Source organism: Heteronotia binoei, chromosome 4, assembly GCF_032191835.1.
Source record: "Heteronotia binoei isolate CCM8104 ecotype False Entrance Well chromosome 4, APGP_CSIRO_Hbin_v1, whole genome shotgun sequence".
Taxonomy (NCBI): Eukaryota; Metazoa; Chordata; class Lepidosauria; order Squamata; family Gekkonidae; genus Heteronotia; species Heteronotia binoei.
In genome coordinates this window covers 80,198,802-80,216,580 of record NC_083226.1, presented here as the reverse complement: position 1 = coordinate 80,216,580, position 17,779 = coordinate 80,198,802, and positions in this window count along the sequence as shown.

Sequence of the window (17,779 nt, the reverse complement as noted above, 5' to 3'; positions counted from 1 at the left end):
GCTCAAAAGGGCAGGACAGAAATTTATTGCACACTTTGATCACCTGTACACAGAATCTAGCAGTTAGCATGGTAATAACTGAGATTTCATCAATTAATAATTTATTTAAGCATATCTGGTCTTCTGTTACCACAGGACTGTCAACAAGGGAAAAAATTGTCTTTTCTCAAAAAATTTTTATAGAGGGAGCAGCAGAAAAAGACATGTCCCACTGTTTCCACTTCCACTAGAGGGCAGAGGCAAACCCTCTCAGAGTATTCAATCTTCTTATATCTTCCTTCCAAAATAAGAGACAACATGGCATCATAGCTGGCCAATATAAAAGCCCTCCTGTAAGGGGGGAAATCTAAAGGTTTAAGATATTGAGCCTACTTGTGAATTTGCAACCCAGACAGATCAACAGGACGGGAAATTAGCAATAGAAATATAACCATGGACAAATTATGAATCAACACAATAAAGAATTAATTCAATATCTATTCAAAGTCCAATGCCAAATGTTTCTTTCTTAAAGTACCACAATAAAGAATTAATTCATCAATAACTTGAAAACATTCACAAGAATATTCACAATTCAGACCACAATCCATGTCATCTTTAGAAGTATTTCAAAATGATGCTGATTTCTTCTCTATATACTTCTTAACTGCAATGACGGTTTAAGATGCTGTTATAAAGTACTTGTGATTGTCCTATGAAATCCAATAAAGTGCTCAAAGAAGTCTTGTGTATAGCTCCAAATTCCATTTTAGAATTAAAGCTTTATATCATGGATACAGGGAAGCAGTGGGGCCCTTGGATGACCATGGGGTAAAAGGATTACTGAAGGAGGATGGGGAAATGGCTGAGAAGCTGAATGCATTTTTTGCCTCCGTCTTCACCGTGGAAGATGAGAAGTGTTTGCCCGCCCCAGAACCACTAATATTGGAAGGGGTGTTGAAAGACCTGAGTCAGATTGAGGTGACAAAAGAGGAGGTCCTACAACTAATAGACAAATTAAAAACTAATAAGTCACCGGGTCCGGATGGCATACATCCAAGAGTTCTGAAAGAACTCAAAGGTGAACTTGTGGATCTTCTAACAAAAATCTGTAATCTTTCATTGAAATCTGCCTCCGTTCCTGAGGACTGGAAGGTAGCAAATGTCACCCCCATCTTTAAAAAGGGTTCCAGAGGAGATCCGGGAAATTACAGGCCAGTCAGTCTGACTTCAATACCGGGAAAGTTGGTAGAAACCATTATCAAGGACAGAATGAGTAGGCACATTGATGAACACGGGTTATTGAGGAAGACTCAGCATGGGTTCTGCAAGGGAAGATCTTGCCTCACTAACCTGTTACATTTCTTTGAGGGGGTGAACAAACATGTGGACAAAGGAGACCCGATAGATGTTGTTTACCTTGACTTCCAGAAAGCTTTTGATAAAGTTCCTCATCAAAGGCTCCTTAGAAAGCTTGAGAGTCATGGAGTAAAAGGACAGGTCCTCTTGTGGATCAAAAACTGGCTGAGTAATAGGAAGCAGAGAGTGAGTATAAATGGGCAGTCTTCGCAGTGGAGGACGGTAAGCAGTGGGGTGCCGCAGGGCTCGGTACTGGGTCCCATCCTCTTTAACTTGTTCATAAATGATTTAGAGTTGGGAGTGAGCAGTGAAGTGGCCAAATTTGCGGATGACACTAAATTGTTCAGGGTGGTGAGAACCAGAGAGGATTGTGAGGAACTCCAAAGGGATCTGTTGAGGCTGGGTGAGTGGGCGTCAACGTGGCAGATGCGGTTCAATGTGGCCAAGTGCAAAGTAATGCACATTGGGGCCAAGAATCCCAGCTACAAATACAAGTTGATGGGGTGTGAACTGGCAGAGACAGACCAAGAGAGAGATCTTGGGGTCATGGTAGATAATTCACTGAAAATGTCAAGACAGTGTGCGTTGCAATAAAAAAGGCCAACGCCATGCTGGGAATTATTAGGAAGGGAATTGAAAACAAATCAGCCAGTATTATAATGCCTCTGTATAAATCGATGGTGCGGTCTCATTTGGAGTACTGTGTGCAGTTCTGGTCGCCGCACCTCAAAAAGGATATTATAGCATTGGAGAAAGTTCAGAAAAGGGCAACTAAAATGATTAAAGGGCTGGAACACCTTCCCTATGAAGAAAGGTTGAAACGCTTAGGGCTCTTTAGCTTGGAGAAACGTCGACTGAGGGGTGACATGATAGAAGTTTACAAGATAATGCATGGGATGGAGAAAGTAGAGAAAGAAGTACTTTTCTCCCTTTCTCACAATACAAGAACTCGTGGGCATTCGATGAAATTGCTGAGCAGACAGGTTAAAACGGATAAAAGGAAGTACTTCTTCACCCAAAGGGTGATTAACATGTGGAATTCACTGCCACAGGAGGTGGTGGCGTCCACAAGCATAGCCACCTTCAAGAAGGGGTTAGATAAAAATATGGAGCAGAGGTCCATCAGTGGCTATTAGCCACAGTGTGTGTGTGTGTGTATATATATATATATATATATATATATATATATATATATATATATATATATATATATATATATATTTGGCCGCTGTGTGACACAGAATGTTGGACTGGATGGGCCATTGGCCTGATCTAACATGGCTTCTCTTATGTTCTTATGTTCTTATATAGCCTTTAACAGATATGTTGACATGTATAGCTGTTTCCCATTTCAGAGGCAGAATACAGTCCAATTCTATAAATACAAAGTCAAATATAAATACATATGGAAACCGTACTGACTCTTACATATTGTAAGTATGACATAAGGCACAATTCTATTAAAATTACAACACTCACCACCATCAATACATATATAATTTAGCAGCACAATTTTCTGGAGAACTTTCTCATTGACACAAGTCAGCACTATACCTATATACATGTAATCCTGCAGCTGTATGGTTTCTTAAAGCTACAAAATCCAGCAAGTGCAAAATTAATTCAAAATTAATTGTCGATGCGCTTAGAGTCCAAGAGGGTGATTCTTAGCAACGCAAGAATAAAGGTTGTACACAGTAGCTGTAAAACCACTATATACATTTATTTACACACCAATCACTCTTCTCTCCGACAGTATGCTCCGCTGCAACTCCAACTCCATTAACCCACATACACCATAGTGACTTTGTACATTTATACATTGACCAGCCAATCAGCATCTTGCTGTGTCATGCTGACTGAGCTTCTGGCTGATGCAATACCTCTGGCACCCAGCCACCTGCTGTCATCAAGATCATCTAGCTTCCAGATCTAGTTTCACTTTTACAGCATGTGCTATTAACTGTCATTCCTGTCAGATACAGCGACACCCCTCCTCAGTTCATAGGCTCATGCTGTAATCCATACATCACAATATTATACATTCATATTGTTCACTTCTTAACATTAATACATACAGTTACATTTCCTCATATATACATTGGTTACAGTTCAGCATATCACTCTCTGAACCTTTTGTGCTGACACACACACACTGCGCTCTGCTTGCTAATTACTCTGCCAGCACATCCTTATCAGTTGGCTCACTTCCCAGACTGAGCACTCCCTTATCACTGTTGGCTCACTCTGTTAGAAAAATTACCTTACCTTGTCTGGTATATAGGCACATTCTTTTTTAGTCCACACATTTTATAGCTTTGAGGATTTTACATTTTGGTTTAACAGTTACATTTTGAATTGTTTACATTTCAGCTTTACAATCACATTTTAGTTGCAGCTTAATCTACATTTGAAGCAGCAAGTTTTGTTTTTAATGTTACAGCATTTCTTTTACATTCTCGCATTTATTCATTTGCACATTGAACCCTTTTATTTTGTTACTGCTTAAAGCCTCTCTTGGCTATTGCTTAAGTCTCTCTCTCTTCTTTAGGAGACTTGCCATACAACAGTTCCAGTACACTAGGATATGTTTTAGGCTTATCATCATACACATATGTATAACCTCCTTCCTCCTTTGTGAAAGAGGTATCCACGTTTAGATCCGGTGCATTCTCACAGCACCTGAGCTTTCCATCAGGCAAACAATAGCCTCTCTTGGCTATTGCTTAAGTCTCTCTCTCTTCTTTAGGAGACTTGCCATACAACAGTTCCAGTACACTAGGATATGTTTTAGGCTTATCATCATACACATATGTATAACCTCCTTCCTCCTTTGTGAAAGAGGTATCCACGTTTAGATCCGGTGCATTCTCACAGCACCTGAGCTTTCCATCAGGCAAACAATCTCCATTGCCTAGATAATTTATTTCTTTATCATAGCCATATCTTTTAGGCGGCACTCCTTTATTTTCTCTTGCAGAGACCCTGATTTCAACCAGCTCGCCTCAGAAGTCTCCTGCTGCTTATTGCTTTCTGAACTGCCCGCACTGTCTTCCTCCTGTTTCAGTGAGGGAGCTTGCTTGCTTTCTGGCTTTTGCCCCTCCTCACTTGTCAGAGACAGTTGCAGTTTAGTTTCTTTGGGCATTTCATTGGCATGTATTTTGGCCCAATTCTCATCCTCGCAAAACAAGGCAGACCTACTCAGCTTTATTATATCATTGCCATCCACAAACCTATAGGACTTCATGCCGTTCTGATACCCCACGAACACAAGTTTTCTGGCTTTAGCACCTCCCTTCCTGCCCTTATCTAGAGGAATGTTCACCCATGCCTTAGATCTGAAAATTCTAAGGTGATCCAGGGTTGGCTTTCTCCCATACAGGACCCTGTAGGGTATGTCATTTAGAGCCTCCGTCCACAAACGATTAGAGATCTAACAGGACGTTTTCAAGGCTTCATCCCAGTACGCCAGCTTTAAACCACTGTCCTCCAGTAAAGCGTGGCAGATATTCTGGAGTACCCCTGCTCTGCGTTCCACCACCCCGTTCTTCCACGGAGAGGAGACGTTGGCAACTCTGTGCTTTCTGCCCTCTTGCCTCAGATAGCTGGCAAAGTCTTTGCTTAGGAATTCGCCTCCCTGATCCGTTTGAAGTGAGGCTATCCTGGCATTTAATTGTTTCTGCACCCTTCTAGCCCAGTACTTGAAAGTTGCAAACACATCGCTCTTATGTTTTATAGCATACACCCATGCAGACCTGCTGTGGTCGTCCACCAGAACCAAAGCAAACCTATTTTTAGAAACACTAGGTGCATACGGCCCTACAACGTCTGCATGTATTAATTGGAGCGGTCTCTCAGACACATGCTCACTCCTTTTAGAAGCTGGATAGGACTTTGATATGGCTTCCTTACAGATATTACAATCTAGGAATGCATTGCACTTATCCACTTTTTCTCCTTGCAATATTTCTAGGGTCTTATTAATTGTGTTATAGCTGGCATGACCGAGCCTTCTATGCAAGCGGTGAATGCACCTGCTGTGTGGCTGTTTATTCCACACAGTTTGTGCCTTTCCCACTGTCTGCACTAGCTCATACACATTTGCTTTTAGTATTCCCTTAGCCAGCCTTTTACCCTTTCTCAAGATTTCACAGCCCTTATTATCAAACATTACTGTGAACCCAGCTGTTGCCAGGACGGAGACACTCAACAAATTGGTCTCTAGCTCTGGCACACACAATACATTAGTGAAAGTATAATTAAGTCCAGGAAAATAGACCGTGCCTTGGCAAAGCACGGCTGCCTGTCGCCCGTCAGCCAAGCTTACTGTTTTCTGCTCAGCTGGTCTGCAGTCCTGCAGCTGTTCTTCCTGGCAGCAAAAAATCTGCGTAGCCCCAGAATCAACAATCCACGGCACACTCTGCAGTCCCAGACCAGTTCTTACCAGAGTTGCCTGTGTCCTTGAAGACTGCTGCCGGCTCTTCCTCTGTTGCTGCTGTGGACAAGACCTTCGCAAATGTCTGAGTTGGTTATACAAATAACAACGTTTCCTTCGCACTTGCAAGGCTCTTACCTCCTCTTTGGCTTGCCAGCTGGAACCAGCTCCCACCGACCTCTGCTTATCTTCTTTGCCGTCAGTCTGCTCTTTCCTGCTCTCCAGCTGCCTCTGTTCCTCTGCCAGGAGTTTGCCGGTCATGTAAGGCAAAGTTAGCTTGTCGGCATCTTGCCCTTCAAACGCTATCACCAGCATATCATATCTCTCGTCCAGAGAGCTAAATATTATGTAGACTTTATCTTCCTCAGCCACTGCTTTACCCCTTGCTTCTAGCTCTTGGAAACAGACATACCGTCGAGGTGGTCCCTCATTGACTCCCCGGCTAGCATACGTTTCCTGTAGAGCCTCCGAGACAGGGATATCAGCGAGCTTGCTGACTTCTGCACATACACAGCCTTGAGAGCTTCCCAAGCCTCCTTCGCTGTCTGGTGCCCACAGACATGCACCAGCTAGTCATCTGAGACGCTTAGTATGATAGTGGCTAGAGCCTTTTGGTCCTGAACGGCCTCTGCCGGCGTGGGATCAGCGGGAGGAGCCAACACACAGTCTCAAAGCCCCTCTCTCTTCAGGAAATGCTCTAACCTTAACGACCAGATGTTGTAGTTGGTAGTGGTGAGCTTCTCCACCAGCACGGTAGCTGCTGCTGTAGCCATCCTGCTCAGACTCCTTTCAGCCATTGCTGGTCTCACCTCCTAGGCAGCCTCTGGAGCAACTCAGCGTCCTTTCTTTACCACCTCTCTCAGGTCTTCTAGGCGCAGCGGAAGCGTGCTGGGCCCATAACCCTGTCGATGCGCTTAGAGTCCAAGAGGGTGATTCTTAGTGACGCAAGAATGAAGGTTGTACACAGTAGCTGTAAAACCACTATATACATTTATTTACACACCGATCACTCTTCTCTCCGACAGTATGCTCCGCTGCAACTCCAACTCCATTAACCCACACACACCATAGTGACTTTGTACATTTATACATTGACCAGCCAATCAGCATCTTGCTGTGTCATGCTGACTGAGCTTCTGGCTGATGCAATACCTCTGGCACCCAGCCACCTGCTGTCATCAAGATCATCTAGCTTCCAGATCTAGTTTCACTTTTACAGCATGTGCTATTAACTGTCATTCCTGTCAGATACAGCGACAACTAGATCAAAAATCAGACATGCCATACTATCTTAACAAATAAAATGAATACTCAATTTGAGAATTTAAGCCAACTGTCACTAGGGAGTTGAGTCTGTGTATCCAATAGGTCTCCTCTTGCAACAATATCTTTTGAACTTCTTTTGAACTATACACTCCAGGAGATTCTTGATATTGATGGATAACACAGAACTCAATGTCATCTTCTGTATGATGGTGAGTTAAATAATGTTTCGTTAGAGCTGCTTCCCAGTTTTGCAGCCTTATCTGGGAATGGTATTCCAAGACTTGGAATGGTATTCCAAGGAGAATAAAAGGAAAGGGAGGCAGGAGGTCGGGGAGGAAGCTGGCCGGTGCTTATCGAGGCTGCCTCGCGTGAGAGAGGGACAGGAGTTGCAGCACAGCCAGGAGGGGGGGACGGGGGCTTGTGGTGAAGTAACCCAGCTCCCACCCCCCTGTTTCTGAGACCTCCGGGGAGTGCCCCAGAGTGCCCGGAAGGGGCGATGGCGGCACCGGGAGGGGTGCCCAGGGCGTGACAAGTATGGAAGAAGAATTTGATCAGGTCAGATGGGTACCCTTGAGCTATACAAGGTGAAACAAGTTTCCCAGTGAAGTACATTTGAAATTCACAAGAAAGAAGATCAGAGATGATATTTTAAAACAAGTAAGTGACAAACCAATGATGATAGCTGGAAATATGGTGAAAATTTTGAGGGAAGTTTCCTGGCCTGTGCGACAGAAGAGGAGAGAATATCAAGAGTTAACAGATTTTCTGAGAAGAGAAATACCTTATATGTGGTTAATGCCAGAGGGCCTTCTTTTTACATACCAGAAGAACAAATATAGGATTAACTCCATCTTCAAAGCGCAGCATTTTGTTGAAAGAATGAAGGAATAAGAAGACAAGGAAAAGAAGGATGAAGAGGAGGAGGAGGGAGAAGTTTCTGAGGAAGAAAATCCAAATGAACCACGGAGATATCATACAAGACAACACCCCAAAAAAGACAAAAAAGATAAAGATAATTCAAATCCATAATGGCCTCAATAGTCTCAATTAATGTTAATGGACTTAACTCTCCTGCAAAAAGGAGGAAGATATTTAGATATTTGGCAAAATTGGAAATTGACATAATTTGCTTACAAGAAACTCACATTCTAATGAAAGATCAACATCTCTTGAAAAACAAGAAATTAGGTAACCTATTTACAGCAACAGATAAGCATAAGAAGAAAAGGGGAGTGGCAGCATGCATTAAAGATAGATTTAATCCACAATTGCAATTTGCCTCTGAAGATGGAAGAGTCTTACTAGTGGAAATTACAGTGGACAATAAAAAAATCCTATTGGCAAATATCTATGCCCCAGATGATCATCAAGAGAAATTTTTTCAAGATCTGCATTTTAAATTAACAAATTTGGAATATGCAGAATATTGTTTAATAGGAGACTTTAACGCAGTTCCAGATAGACAAATGGATAAAAAATGTCTAAACAGACTAAATGTAAGGCTCTCAGCTGCTAGTAAGCTTTTGGAAATTAGCAAAAGAAATGGATTTGGTGGACGTATGGAAAACAAGGTATCCCAATTCTAAAGACTTTACCTATTACTCTGCCAGCCACCAAACCTGGTCAAGAATTGACATGTGTTGGCTTTCGGCAAGTTTGACCAAAGATCTAGTTGATACAGAAATCCAAACAAGAGTCATCTCAGATCATAGTCCGGTACTGATAAAGCTAAAAGGTTTACGGAAGAGAAAAATATGGAATTTAAATACTTCAATTTTGAAAGATGAAGAATTTCTTAAAGAATCCAAGGCTGAAATGGACTATTTCTTCAAACAAAATATAACAGAAGCAGTTAAGATGCGGGTGGTTTGGGACACCGCTAAAGCTTATTATAGAGGTCTTGCAATTAGATATAGTAGTAAGAAAAGAAAAGAGAGAACTGAAAACTTTCAAAATTTAATGTCAGAAGCCGGAGAAGCTGTAAGGAACTTTAAAAAACAACCAACAAAAGGTGAATTCCAAAAAAAAGGTGAAATAAACACAACACAAATTGAACTTAATTCCTATGGAAGAGATGGAGATCAAACTGAGATACGCTAGACAAAACTTTTTTGAACATGCCAATAAACCTGGAAGGTGGTTGGCATATAGGATGAGAAAAGAGAAGGCTAAAAGAATAATTACATCATTGAAAGATGAGAATAATGAAGAGAAAATTCAAAAGCAAAAAATACGTCAAATTGTGGAACAGTTCTATAGAAAATTATATGAAGAGAAGCAAGTCCAGAAAATAGAGCTAGAAGAATATATTAAACAAAATAATCTTAACAACTTTTCAGAGGAACAGCAAAAAATTTTAAATGAGCCAATAACAATAAGGGAACTTGGAGAGGCAATGACATCTCAAAAGAACAGTAAAGCGCCTGGTCCAGATAGTTTACCTGCAGAATTTTATGAAGCTTATGAAGACTCTTTGCTGCTACCATTTAAGCGTCTTATTGAAAAGATCCAAGAAGAAGGTCAAATACCAGCTTCATGGCAAGCCACAATATCTTTGATTCCAAAAGAAAACAATGATTTGAAAGATATTAAAAATTATCGTCCAATTTCCCTTTTAAATGTGGATTATAAAATTTTTGCTGCAATATTGGCACAACATCTAAAGAAAGTTTTACAATCTATAATACATTATGATCAAGCTGGATTTCTACCTAAAAGATATTTAAAAGACAATGTAAGGACAGTATGTAATGTTTTGGAATATTATGAGAGACATTCAGAGAAACAATTGGCCTTAATTTGCTTGGATGCTGAGAAAGCTTTTGACAATGTTTGTTGGTATTTTGTGTTACAACAGTTGAAAGGCATGGAGTGTGGTGAAAATTTTCTGAAAGTAGTAAAATGCAAGGGTGACAGTGAATGGCAAATTAACAGATGTTATTAAAATTCAAAAAGGTACAAAACAAGGATTGTCACCTTTACTTTTCATTTTATCTCTAGAGATGTTGAATAACCAAATAAGGGAAGACCCAAATATAAAGGGAACTGTTATAAAAAATGAGCAATATAAACTTAGAGCTTTTGCAGATGATCTAGTCTTTAAAATGAACTGGTGGCTGAGAATGCAAGTTGAATCGAGATATGTCAAAGATAATATGATAGGCTTTAATACAGAATAATATGTATTTGATAAAATTCTGTTGGGTCCACAAGAAAAGTTTATTTCTAAACTATATGCATACTTATTTCAAATGAAGACACAAGACGAACTTGTAAAGGACTGTATGGTTCAATGGGCAAAAAACTTTGGCTATAATATTGCACTAGAGGACTGGGAGAGACTGTGGAAGTTCAATGTCAAACTAACTAGGTCAGTAACCTTTAAAGAAAACCTATATAAGATGTTTTATAGATGGTATCTGACACCACAGAAATTATGCAAGATGTATACTAAAATGTCCAACAATTGTTGGAAATGTACCGAACAGATTGGTTCCTTTTTTCATATGTGGTGGACATGTGAATGGTTCATGAAATGTTACAGAAGATCACCAAGAAACAGATTCATTTTGAACTAGAACTATTTCTATTGAACATATTCCCTGAGGACTATTCCAAAAAGAAGAGACATTTGTTGGCACATTTTAATACAACAGCTAGGATCCTCTTGGTGCAAAGACAGAAGTCTCAGGAAATCCCCACGAAAATGGACTTGATGGGAAAAGTTTTGGAAACAGCAGAAATGGACTTCTTATCCCAGTTGTTAACTGGAAAGTCTAAAGAAGAAGCAAGATTGGAGTAAATTTGGAGTAAATTTTATGCCTGGTTAGACTCTTAAGATTCTCAGGTGTGAACTTATTTCCCCCCCCCCTTTATTTTATATTAGAAAACTTGTTTCTATTAGAAATGTCGAAATTATTGAATAATGTTAACAAAAGTCAAAATTATTGAATAATGTTAACAAAAGGAGTACACTATAAAACGTGAAATGGAATTAGTGTAGTCGAGACAAAAATAATAGAGGATCATTTATAATAAAAAATGTTAGTAGAATTATAACTTTTGAAAGTTTTCTTTAGGTAAAATAATACCGGAATGTATTGTGCTTTTTGCTCCCAATTCCCCACCCCTGTATTTGTTTCCTCTCTCTTTCTTCTTCTAAACCTAATAAAACAGTTTGAAAATAAAAGAAGTTCAAGAGGCCAAGAAATGCCTGAAACTCAGACTTGCTGGTGGGCGCTGGGACATCGCAAATGGTCTTGACCTTGTCTTCCATGGTGTGGATTCCACTTGCTTCCACAGTATATCCCAGGAAATCAATCCACAGAACCCCAAACAGGCACTTATCCCGCTTCACCTTCAACCTGGTTAAGTTGAAACGGTGGAGCACTGCATGAAGGCAGAAAGCAAACTCATCCTCATTGGCAGCGGTGATCAGCACATCATCAAAGAACAGCTGGACCCCAGTAATTCCTTTCAAAAGAGAGTCCATTTAGTTTTGGAAAATCCCTGTGGCCACGCTGACCCCGAATTGGAGGCATTTGACCTGAAAAGCACCCCAGTGGATGGCAATTGTTTGCACCTCAGCTATTGCCTCATCCACGGGTAGTTGCTGATATGCCTGGGCCAAGTTCAATTTTCCAAAAAATTTTGACCCCGCGAGTGAAGCCAAAACATGACTGACCACAGGGACTGGGTAGGCATGGTCCTGCCATGCTTTGTTTATAGTACATTCGTAATCCACGCAGATGCAGATACTACCATTGGGCTTCACTGGGGTAATGATGGGGGTCTCCCACCGTGCGTTTATGACTGGTTCCAAGATGCCTTGGGTTATGATGCAGTCCCACTCTTCTTTGATGTTGAGTTTTAAGGTGAAGGGGACGCATATTGCCTTGAGCCTTATGGGCTGCATGGTAGAGCTGAGCTGCAAGGACACCCAGGGCCCGGTGTAAGTCCCAAGAGTTCCGTTGAAAATGGACGGGAACTTATCGCAGATCCATTGGAAGTCTTGGACAACATGGGTCTGGTGGATTCCAGTCAAGCAGCTCCATAGGGGATCAAACCATGTCCGGCCAAGTAGACTAGAGAGGGACTCCGTGACCACCAGCAGTGGTAGTGTTCCCTTGAACTGGCCATACTTTACACTGAAAAACCCCATGCCATTCACGGCTACTTCCCATTTTTGAAAGTCTGACACTATTACTGGGGAGAGGTATAGGCGAGGTCCTTTCTTTGGGCACAGTTGTTTAAGGGTTTGGGCCAAGATCACCGAAAAGGTGGCCCCTGAGTCTATCTCCATCTTGCATGGAGAGTCCTCGATGACCACAGTGGTCTTTAATTTGTCCGAGAGAGCATGGACAACTGGCATACCTAGTTCGATGATGCTTTGAGGAAGTGCAGCTCCTTGACTGTGGTGGCCACGTGGTGTCGGCCATTTTGTTGTTATGTTGAGTCTCCCAATGGGAAGCGGGACTGCTTGGACTGGCAAACTCTAGCAATGTGATCTGTTTTGCTGCACTGGTGGCAAACGGCATCACAGAAAGTGCAGGAGTGGTGCTTGTGGGGCTCCCCGCAGCTGATGCAGACCTTGGAACCCTCTGGGTTGGGGGCGCGTGGCAGTGGACATTGCTGGGCTGTGTGATGCAGCTTGAGGGCATCATTGCCCTCTGAGTCCTCAGATGCTGATGTAGTGGTGGCCTGATGCACCCCGATCTCTGGTCGCTCCTTCCAGGACCTCTCGTAAGGGGAGACCTTGCTGAGAGCATTCATTAGCATGTGGCTCACCAGCTTGCATTGCAGCTTTTCCTCTCGGAGGCCAGTTACAAAGCGATCGAGTAGGGCTTCCTTGAGGTTCAAGAACACACACTTTAGGGACAGTTCTGCAATGAATTTGGCTGCGGTCTCCCCTGAGCTCTGATTCCACTTGTGGAAGTCGAGTCAGCTGGTCGTGCGAGTCAGCTGTGGCATTAAGTGATTGGATAGCTTCTCCACCAAAGTGCTGTATGATGCATTCTCGAGCATGGTGGGTGAGATGAGGTTCTCCACCAACTGCAAAGTGGCCATGCCGCAGGAGCTGAACAGGAGGGACTTCTGCTGGTCCTCCTCGGTGATCTTATGGAACTTGATGAAGTAGTTCAGCCACTTCATCCAGGTATCCCACATGTGAGCTGGATCAAATTCCAGGAGGTATCCGTGCAGGCTGGGAGCAGCAGCCATGGTTAGGCCTTGTGGCAGTGTCTGTTGTGTGGTGGCGCTGGGGCTCAGTGTGCTAGGCAGTGCCAGTAGGCTCTGGGCTTTGTGGTAACAGGAAAAAAACCCAAAGGAAAAAAGCACAAAGGAAAAATGCCCAAAGAAAAAACACCACTGACATAAATGCTCACAGGAAAAAAGCCCACATGGAAACATGCCCACATGGAAATAAACCCACATGAGAAGAAGCCCAAATGGAAAAAAAGACCATAGTGAAAGTAGCCCACATGAAAAAAAGCCCCCGTGGAAAAAAATGTAAAGCACCATAGGTTTTTATAATTGTGGATAACCATTAATAATATTTTGTTGTTATTTTTGGATTTAAGTATGTCATATTCACATGCAACAAAAAGTGACCGTTTTGTTGTTATCAATTAACTTTATTAAGAAAGAAAAGCAATAATAACAGAAATTAAGCTCTACATAGAAATATATTTAAATAAAATTAAATAACTTTATTAATTTACAACTTATCAAACTTTTTAATGTTAATACATTGTGGTACACCCAGTGACCATGACAAAAGACTACCCCTAATAGTATAAGCAACAATTATTTAACAACAACAATAACTCAGATATAATTCTTCATTCTTGAAGCATCTAAATTTATCTTCCACCTGCTCATATTGCTGCACAGTAACCATGTCATGTAATGCCTCGTATTTCCTGTTTTTCACCTCTAAGCGACCTGCCTGTGCATTGGGAGGGGGGAGAGAAGGTAAACCAGACAAATGATCACCAGTGTTCCCTCTAAGCTGATTTAGTTTGAGCTAGCTCACAGTTTTTTAGCGATTAGCTCACACATTTTTGTCTTAGCTTAGGAAAAATGGCCCCAGAGCCAACTAATTTATGCAATAGCTCACAACCTGGCCACAGAGCAAACTAATTTATGCAGTAGCTCACAACTTTAATGCAGTAGCTCACAAAGAAGAATTTTTGCTCACAAGACCCCATAGCTTAGAGGAAGTATTGATGGTCACATGCTTAATTGTCTAAGGAATTATTGTAGCAAAGATATCATATTATGGAAACCAGAGGTCCCCAACTGCCAGACCACGGACCCAGACAAAAGAGGCAGCACAGGAGAGGCAGCTTCAGAGCAAGGCAGAGCAGCCCCACTGCCGCTTTTACCTGTCTGGGACCTGAGGCTGCCTCACTTTGCAGGGGAAGCGAAAGTGGCAGTGCGGCAGTGACCTTCCTGTCCCCCTCATTTAAAGATCCCTGCTGATCAGCTCACACCTCATTTACAGACCTCCATGGGGGGCAGGGAGGCAGCCTGGGGTGGCAAGTCCCTGGAAAAATTGTCTTCCAGGAAACCAGTCCCAGGTGCCAAAGAGGCTGGGAACCACTGAAGTAAACCATGTGGAGCACACATTTTTCAAAATACATTCTAAAGAAGTACAAAAAAGATACCTGGCTGCTTTAAAGACCTTTCTTCTGACATACTGGTTTTTATTTTTCCCCCAAAACCTATGGGTGGGAAACAGAATTTGAAAAACCATGCTTTACTAAATCAAACCCATGCTACTCCTAAATAAATTCCTCCCAATATCTAATTCCCCCCCTCAGCATGGTGAACTTACCTAAGTAAAAAATCTTCCTTTCTTCAGGATCTGGATAGTAAATGGCCTGGGTCACAGCAGGCTAATCCTTTTATATCTCTGGTCCCCAGTTGTAGAGACTGGTGTGATCCGGCAGGGTTCTTCTTATGTTAATTATGATACCTTCCCCTTCAGCTTCCCCCCTGCCTCCTTCTCCTGCTTCTCTTTCTTAAATAGCAGAGGTAGTTAAGGTCTCATAGATCTATGAAGCTAAGCAGAACTGACTCTGGCAAGTATCTGGAAGGAAGAAATCAATAAACATAGTTGGAATTAATTAAAAAAATGATATAATGGAGAATTGATCCATCAATATCTTGAGCTCTTGGGGGGGTGTTTTTTGAGGTAGATGCACCAAATTTGCATCATAGTATCCAGTGCCACTCCCCAAAATACCCTCCAAATTTCAAAAGGATTGGACCAGGGGGTCCAATTCTTTGAGCCCCAAAAGAAGGTGTACCTATCCTTCATTATTTCCTAAGGAGGCAACGCATTTAAAAGGAGTGTGGTCCCTTTAGATGTGATGGCTTGAACTCCCTTTGGAGTTCAGTTGTGCTTGTCACAACTTTGTTTCTGGCTCCTTCCCCAAAGTTCCCAGATATTTCTTGAATTGGACTTCAACAACAAAATATTATTAATGGTTATCCGCAATTATAAAAACCTATGTTGCTTTACATATTTTTCCGTGGCGGCTTTTTCCCATGTGGGCTACTTTCACTATGGGCTTTTTTTCATGTGGGCTTCTTTCCATGTGGGTTTATTTCCATGTGGGCATGTTTCCATGGGGGCTTTTTCCCCATGAGCATTTATGTCAGTGGTGTTTTTTATTTGGCATTTTTCCTTTGTGCTTTTTTCCTACAACTGAGCTTTGCGCATCCAGATCCCATCCTCATCACCACTATATTATAGAAGAGACAAGGTCACAGTGATCATAGCTCTCTTTAATAGTTACAGCATAGTAATGGCTGAACTAGAAGACTGGTGAACTTGGCCAATGAGGCCAACTATATACACTTCAAGGTTCCCATGCTAAGACAAAATTGAATCATTCAAACCATCAGGGGGCCTGTGATTGGAGCAGTGCAGCAGGGATTTGGATCCTACTGCCCATTGTTACTGAGTCCCCAAGCTCAGTCCTAAAGGCTCCAATGTGCCAGGCAGAAACACTATCAATACCACTCAACGTTAGTCCACATACACAACATTATAGCAGCACTTTTCCTAGTGAAATACTAAGGTGGGGGGGACATCAGCTGTCTGGAACATTTTCTAGCTTCATAACTTGTGTTTACAAAAGTATTCTGCCCTTCTGAGGGAACCTCCTGAAACTTGAAGTTCTAACATGAACACACATGCATTAAAAACTTTTTTTTTGTCATTGGGGAGGGACTAAAGAATGATGGGAAGGGGAGTGGCAAGAAACCTTGCTAGCAATGGAACTGCAGAACTCAGTATGTGGAGCAAGACATGGCAAAAGGAACTACTACAGAATTGTTATTCAGGTCTGACACACTTTGAAGTGCCAGAAATGAGAGGTAAGTGCCAAAAATAAGAGGCAAGTGCCAGGTGCAGAAACAGAGTCTTTCAGGTGTGGAGCCATCTATCAACAATTAATGTATTGGTAACTAGAATGAAGGAAGTTCACTTATACTCCATGATGGATCAGGCCAATGGCCCATCCAGTCCAACACTCTGTGTCACACATTGGCCAAAAAACCCAGGTGCCATCAGGAGGGCCATCAGTGGGGCCAGGGCACTAGAAACCCTCCCACTGTGCATCCCCCCCAAGCACCAAGAATACAGAGCATCATTGCCCCAGACAGAGAGTTCCAACAGAGCTAATAGCCACTGATGGACCTCTCCTCCATATGTTTATCCAATCCCCTCTTGAAGCTGTCTATGCTTGCAGCTGCTACCACCTCATGTGGCAGTGAATTCCATGTGTTCATCACCCTTTGGGTGAAGAAATACTTTCTTTTATCCATTCTAGCCTGACTCCAAACTGGAGTTCCTAGATGTTTGCTAGCTTTTACATATGTCTTTATTGAAGAAAGAATTTTATGATTTAACTATACAAACACAATTATTTATGTTATAAAAAACAATTTCTTGAAACCACTTTTCTTCACCCCCATCTTCTTTCTTCTCCCCACAATCACTTAATAAATTATTTATTTATTTGTTTGTTTGTTTGTTTTTCACATTTATATCCCGGCCTCGCTGCCGAAGCAGGCTCAGGGCGGCTAACAGCATCATAATGTCAACAGTAAAACAATGAAGCAATCACAATCACAAATTAAAAAGTTAAAACAGGATATGTTTTATAAATGAAATGAAAAATGAAATAAAACAGGTTACAATTTAAAATTATTAGTACAGTTTTAAAACAACAGTTTGGTGCTAACATCATGCCATTTTTCAGTGATATTGGGCATCTACACACTTTGGTTGAAGGCCATTCGAAATAATGTTGTTTTGCAAGCCTTGCGAAACTGGACAAGGTCTCACAAGGCTCTTACGTCGTCTGGGAGTTGGCTCCACCAGTGGGGGGCTGCAATAGAGAAGGCTCTTTCTCTAGTAGCCTTCAATCTCGCCTCCCTCGGCCCAGGGATTACTAATAGGTTGTGCGATCTAGATCTAAGTACCCTCTGGGGAATATATGGGGAAAGACGGTGCCTAAGGTAGGCAGGTCCTCAGCCATATAGGGCTTTAAAGGTAATAACCAGCACCTTGTAGTGAATCTGGAATACTATCGGCAGCCAGTGCAGTCTCCTCAGCCCCGGCTGTATATGGTCCCTACTAGGGATGCCCAGTAACAGCCTGGCTGCTGCATTCTGCATCAGCTACAGCTTCCGAATTCGAGACATGGGCAGCCCCATGTAGAGAGC